We start from the raw sequence: 7291 nt of genomic DNA, 5'->3' as shown, positions 1-7291 counted from the left end.
AGTCATCTGATCTGATGTAGGAGGGTCATCTGTCTATGTGTTATTTTCGTTGGTTAATAAAGAAACTGCTTTGGCCTTTGATAGGCTAGCCCTTAGGTGGATGGAGTAGACAGAACAGAATGCTGGGAAGAAGGGAAGTGAAGCAGTCACCATGCCTCTCCTCTCTGAGATGGACGCAGGTTAAGATCTTTCTGGTAAGGTGCTACACACCTTAATAGAAATGGGTCAATCAAGATGTGAGAGTTAGCCAGTAAGAGGCTAGAGCTAATGGGCCAAGCCATGTTTAAAAGAATGCAGTTTCCATGTAATTATTTCTGGGGCTAAGCTAGCTGTGCGGGAGCTGGGCAGGACAAAAAGCAGGCCCACCTCTCTCTTCTACACAGATATTAATGTAATTTGTTAATAAATTTCTGCTGGTGACATCTTCTACTTAAACCAGTGATCGGAGAAGCATTTTTTTTTCTTTTGGTTTGGTGTGAGTGCTCTGTGTTCATGCTAGAAGAGGATATCAGATCCCATTGTGAGCCACCATGTGGTTGCTCTAAATTGAACCCAGGACCTCTGGAAGAGCATCCAGTGTTCATAACCACCGAGTAATCTCTCCAACCCTGAAAAAAAAACTGTTTTCTTTTACTGTGGTGAATATTGATCTTGTCAACCCAATTATCCTGTAGTGTACAGCTAATAATCTTGTGTGAAAACAAATCAGTGCCATAGGCTCTTTAGGAAAAGAGGAATGGTTTCTCTCTCTCTTTATGAAAGGAAAATGTTAGCCTTTTTATTGAATTGAATCCCAAGAAACTGTCATTTGACCTCAAGGACTATAACATGTTTGATTTAGATCCCATTTTAGGACATGGGGCATATAATCTTGAACAAACCAGATGTCTGTGCACATACCCCGTTGTCAGAAAGACCTTTCCAGAACAACCTTTATTAAAATAATAGCATATTCTTGCCTTGCCATGCACCTGACCCCTCCTTCACATAGTACCCTGCATTTTTTACTTCTTTTATTATTTCTATTGACTCCTCATATATTTGTCTTTTATTTATCACTGCTATGTGTGTATCTAGCATGTATTCTGTTCTATATTTTAAACATTAAGTACTCCTTGCTTGTGTATGTGTATAGGTACAGGCATCCAGGCATGTTTGCACATGGAGACAAACCTCTGTGTACAGGTGCATGTGTGTGCATATGTGTGTGGAGGTCTGCTGTTGATATTGGGAATCTTTTTGAATGCTTCTCCTCATTCCTCATTGAGAAAGAATCTCCCGGCTACACCCAGATCTCAATGGTACCAGCTATCCTAGCTAACCATCTTGCTCCAGGAATTTCCTTTCCAGCCACAGACTGTGTATCACTCTCACTCAGCATTTATATGAGTTCTAGGGAGCTGAACTCTTATCCTTATCACCCCCACAGCTCCTGGCCGCTAATGAGGGAATCAGGTAAGGGTCTGAGACTTCACTTCTATCCTGCCAGAAAACTGATAAGTCTAAGCAAAGAAAATTAAAACTGCAGAAAGCGATAGATGATGATGTCGCCATAATCTTTGGTGGCAATCTACTCACCAGCACAAGCTAATTGATGGATATTTCACTTCTCCTTCATGTCTGGAGACCCAGATCTTTTGACTATGTGAGCAATGATTTGAGTCATAGCCCTATTAAGGCCTTCCTTGCTGTAGTTCTGCTCTTGAGACACAGCTGTTGAAGGGGCCATTTCAATCATAATCTCTGCAATTTTACAGGTTGCTCTTTCAGTTCCAAATAGAGCTGCATTCGAAGAAAAAAAAACAACTCAGAAATTGAAAATTTGAACATTCAGATAAAAATGAACATAAATACCTATTAAATAAATAGTAAGGATTTTTCTAATATAATAATATTATAGAAATATTTTGATCATCATAATAACATCTGACAATCCCTACCAGACACTAACCTGTTCTTAGTTTTTAATCAAATTATTTAAAAAATAGACCTTAGTCTTTAGCACAACATCCACTCAGTTGTAATGATTAGTGTAGGGGTTTCAGTTTCCAACTTTGTTATTTCAAACTGAAAACTCTATTTTACAGATAAATGCTTGAAAGCCCACTGTAGCAGGGCAGTATTAATTCTGCCAGACTAAGACTGCAGCCACTGTGTTTGAAATGCTGAGTGTAGCTTTACACTGCTCTTAGGGATATATTTGGGACCTTACTGTAGTTAACCTTCATCCAATTTTCACTATCTGGAAGTGAATTGTGGGGGTCCACAGATGTGGGCCTGCTGCACCTTGACTAAAGGTCACAGAGTATGAACCGAACCTACTCTTGCACTTTCTGTGGCAAGTCTGACATAAGGTGTGGCTTCAGACAAGATCCTCCTGATCAAGAATGTGGTTACTCGGTGTTTGGGATATTAAGATGGCCCACAGAGGTGCATCTTCTTTACCTTGCCCAAACATCACAGAATTCAAGCCCATTCTTGCTCCATCAAGAAGGTAACAGGAGGTTTGACCCAGAGAGTGGCTACCGAGAGGATACTTGGTCTAAGGTGGGGTCGTTACATGTCTTAACAGAAGGCTTAACCAAGGATATAGTTGTTTGATGCTTCAAGTATTGAAATGGGTAATTGCTCTGTTTATTCCTTGCAAATCATACTAAAACAGTCCTTTGCCTACCTCCCCTACTTTTGGATTGGGGCATATAATTGTATAGAAAATAAACATAGGAGATTTCAATATTCACTGAATTTTCTTCCTGATGATATCCTGTGTTTCTGTTTCATACATGGATCCCAGAGTTGAAGATTGGAAATTTTGTCTTTAAGTTGAAGGAACTGTCTACAAAGTCTAAGAAGTAAGGAATAAGTTGTGTTAAAGAAAATAAGGAGGAGAAGACTGAATGTGCGGATCATAAAACCATGTGAAAGAGGGGGAATTCATGTGGAGGTCAGAGTGGAAGCAGGTATGAGTGTTACAACAGAAGGAATCATGGCTGCCAAAGTGTTCGAGTCCATCGGAAAGTTCGGCCTGGCTTTAGCAGTGGCAGGAGGCGTGGTGAACTCTGCCTTGTATAATGTGGATGCTGGGCACAGAGCTGTCATCTTTGACGGATTCCGTGGAGTACAGGAAGTCGTGGTAGGGAAAGGGACTCACTTTCTCATCCCTTGGGTACAGAAACCAATTATCTTTGACTGCCGCTCGCCACCACGGAATGTACCAGTCATCACTTGTGCCAAAGATTTGCAAAACGTCAACATCACACTACGTATCCTCTTCTGGCCGGTGGCCAGCCAGCTCCCTCGTATCTACACCAGCATCAGCGAAGACTATAATGAGCGGGTGCTGCCTTCCATCACTACAGAGATCCTCAAGTCGGTGGTGGCTCGCTTTGATGCTGGAGAATTGATCACCCAGCGAGAGCTGGTCTCCAGGCAGGTGAGCGATGACCTCACAGGGAGAGCACCAATGTTTGGGCTCGTCCTGGATGATGTGTCCTTGACACATCTGACCTTCGGGAAGGAGTTCACAGAAGTAGTGGAAGCCAAACAGGTGGCTCAGCAGGAAGCGGAGAGGGCCAGATTTGTGGTGGAAAAGGCTGAGCAGCAGCAGAAGGCAGCCATCATCTCTGCTGAGGGCGACTCCAAGGCAGCCGAGCTGATCGCCAACTCCCTGGCCACCGCAGGCGATGGCCTGATAGAGTTGCGGAAGCTGGAAGCAGCTGAGGACATTGCTTACCAGCTCTCTCGCTCTGCCAGCGGGGCAGTCGGGGCTCCTCCAGCTTCCCCAGTGAGGCCCCCTGCTTGCACCTTCTCAGGCCAACCAGGCCGTGTGTCCTCGATCATTCTGAATACACTTTCCTTCTGCCCCATCCCAGAAATCACTGTGAAATTCCATGATTGGCTTAACGTGAAGGAAATAAAAGCAGAATCACTTCAGATCTGTAATTACAAAAAAAATGAGAAAGAAAGTATTGGGAATTAATAACATGGGCAGAAAGATTTAAATGGTCATGGTAGTGGAGGGAAAGTGGGGGAAGCATCAAGAGAAACTAAAGACTGAAAAATCCATATAAGAATCTACCATTTTGTAATCTAACTAAAAATTGCAATCTTTATAAAAAGGGGTTGCTTGAAAATATGCACTCTCCATGAGTAGATAATACTGCTCCCAGAAATCAACGATTTTAAACCACAAATCCCAGTGCCAGATTTGAGAACATTCTATTATGTGCTATTGGTAGGGAGCCTCTTAGAAGCTGGGTTAAGCCAAGCTGTCCTCTGGCAGCTTCCTATTGCAGTAGCGCAGAGTCTCTGGAATGAACCTGAACATACTTTCTCTTCTGCAGTCACTACTGGCCACAGATATCCCTCTAAGACCAACACAACTTACCCAGTTGCTGCAGCAATTTCCATTGTTTTTAATCGGGGTATAATGTTCAACTGTAAAGTATGAGTATATAAATAAGGCTGTCATGAACATTTAGTTACAGCTCTGCATAAAAATATGCTACACAGCTGAGCTGGGACTACTCATTCCTGTTTCATGAGTTTGACCCTGATAATAAAGAAAATTATAATTGCCCTATATTTTAGCTAGCCTGATTTTTTTTTCTCCACTCAAGATAATTCAATATTTGGCACCCAACGTGGGGCTCAGGTCCCCTGTGCCTCCAGCCAGCTGCCACCAGGCTCCATGTGGTGCACTGGGTAGGATCCCCATGTGGCATCCCTGAGTAGCCACTAGCCTCAGTAGCATCTCAGATTAGCTCCGGGTCACCTGGCCACTGGCTGCAGCTGGCTTGTGCGTTCAGTTTTTCTGGCACACCACAGAAACTCAGGTGAGGTGCAGGCTTCCCCAGGTGTCTCTGTCAGCATTGCTGCCTTGCTTTCCTTGCACTGCTAAATACCTGCTTTTAATGTGAGCATATTTTTCAGTATCTAACACTATAACCAATTCTGACTATTCTAGCCAGCCACTTGGCTACAACTGAGCCATGACACCTACTGGCCAGTAACTGTTATTGCACCTACTTCAACTCATTACAGGTGAGATTTATAAGGTCAAATTTATAATTTATAATTTAAAAGAGCAAGATAACAGATAACTTAAGAATACACGAATTAAACAGGTTTTTTACTTATACCATGCGTGACATTATGCAAGGTTTATGTGATTTCCCTTCTACATCCCTCTATTTGATTCTGAGGGTTAGCTTTGTCCTTCATCTTTTCTCCTTACGAGCATGGCTTAATAATAGGGCCAAAAATGAGGCACTTTAAAAAATGATAAGAACCAGCTAAAAGAGAAATTGAGCACTCTAAAAAAAGGATAAAACCAATCTGACAAACAAATCTCAGTCAATGACAGATTAAGAAACTTATCAAATTTGATGATCAGGGACAAAAGATACAAAAACAAAATTTAGCCTCCTCAGTACACTAATAATAATAATGGGTAATAGAGTGAATACTTTTGAGCTATTATTTATGGACAATTTACATTAATAGAATTTTGTATATTGATACAAGTTCAAATTATCTTTGTTATTTCTGTTTACAATATTTGTACACCTATGCAAAGGCATTTTGTCAGATTGTATACATACATGTTTCTACCTCTTTTAAGACATTTTGTATATTAGTGTATTTTTTAGGATACATTTTCATACTGCATTATATGTTATTCCTACCTCTAATCAAGACACTTACACATTATTTGCCTTTTGAGGTCATTGTTCTCATTTGCTGCACATTTGTTTGCAGATTATTTAAAATTCTGATATGAAGTCTTAGTCTTTAAGTTATACAGGTATTAAGTGTTATAGGTCAATAGTTATTTATGTTTTTATTCATATAGTCAGATTAATTAGATTCTTTAGATATATAGAGATTGTATGCTTCTTAGACAGGTAATCTTCAACAACTACAAGGATCTGTAGACATTTAAATAACTTAGAGTTCTGTTGACATGAGACACAATTGCTCCTGTCAGCACCAATCTATTCCCAAGAGAATGTTGAGCACCAAAGACACTCATTCCACTTGGAGTTTGTTTTCTTCTTGGGACAACTGGCCCTTTGGCAAGGAACTGCCCATGCCTCAACCACTGACAAAGCACATGATATCTGGACAGGATAAGCAGGACACAAGGAAAAAGACTGACAAATCTTGCCAAGACAGAATAAGACAATTCTGAAAATTTTCCTGCCTCTAAAAATGGTCTGTCAGTTACACTAAGCCTTAACTAAAGTTGTTTGCTTCAGCATTACAAATGTGACTTTGGTTAGTGCTCAGGTAGCCAATTGTCTCTGCCATATACTGCTCATTTTGAAAGCTGCTTGATTGCACTTCCTGACTACTCAAGTAATATTATGTCTCTTCTCAGGCTTTCGAGGGGGTTGAAGATTAGATAGTCTTGGGTACCTTCCTCTTATAATTTAGCCAAGTCAATTTCCAATGCAAAACTTAAACTCTTTAAAATAGAATGTTTATTAAAACATTTATCATGTGTTTCTTGCTAATATTGTTTATGTTGGTTGCAAAATTAGACCTGATATCTGTTCCTATTTTATATAGTTTTATATTGGGTTTGGATCACTCTTACTTAAACAAAAGGGGGTGGTGATGAGGAATGTTGTCAGACCATTATCTTTAAGAGATAGGATCAAGTTAGGGCTTGACTTTCTAGGTACCCAGAGAAAAATGCCCCATGACCCAAGGGCTCTCTCTCTCTCTTTCGTTCTGGGTGGTTCCCACACTACACAGCTGAACTACTTGTTCCTGTTTCAAGAGTTTGCCCCTTATAGTAAGGAAAATTATAATTGGTCTATTTTTAGCTAGTCTGTTTTTTCTCAACCCAAGATAATTAAAAAATACTAGGCAAGAGAGCCCATGGATATGATTACTTAGTTTGTGTCCAGAGAGTTGCAATTAGTGTTATTCTATGACTTAGGTTAATTCTTAATATTTCCCTCCTTTAGAGTTGTTACTGGTAAATAGGTTTATATATAATAATTCCAAATGTATAAACCTCATATTATTTTGGAAAATATAACAGGAGAGTGAGTGAAAGCAGAGAAGAATAAACAAAGATAAAAAACAAAGGAATTAAGAGAATTGGAAGAAAGCTTAAAAGAAAAACTCAGACATATTAGATTTATTCTGTATGTTTGGTAATGATATGGTTGTGTGTTCCCTCTTAAAGAGAAAGTAAGTAAATCAGAATAATAACAATAGATCTCTCTCTCTCTTTCTCTCTCTCTCTCTCTCTCTCTCTCTCTCTCTCTCTCTCTCT

The 7291-nt window shown here is 40.1% G+C and overlaps 1 pseudogene; it reads left to right on the top strand.

The window, feature by feature from the left end:
• Window positions 1-2986: 2986 nt before the first annotated feature.
• Window positions 2987-3788, top strand: LOC126513799 (prohibitin 1-like; annotated as a pseudogene).
• Window positions 3789-7291: the final 3503 nt, after the last annotated feature.

Source organism: Alexandromys fortis, unplaced genomic scaffold (assembly GCF_014885135.2).
Source record: "Alexandromys fortis isolate MF-2015 unplaced genomic scaffold, M_Fortis_MF-2015_v1.1 scaffold_117, whole genome shotgun sequence".
NCBI lineage: Eukaryota > Metazoa > Chordata > Mammalia > Rodentia > Cricetidae > Alexandromys > Alexandromys fortis.
The sequence above is the reverse complement of the archived record's forward strand: the minus strand, read 5'-3'. Positions and strand labels throughout refer to the sequence as shown.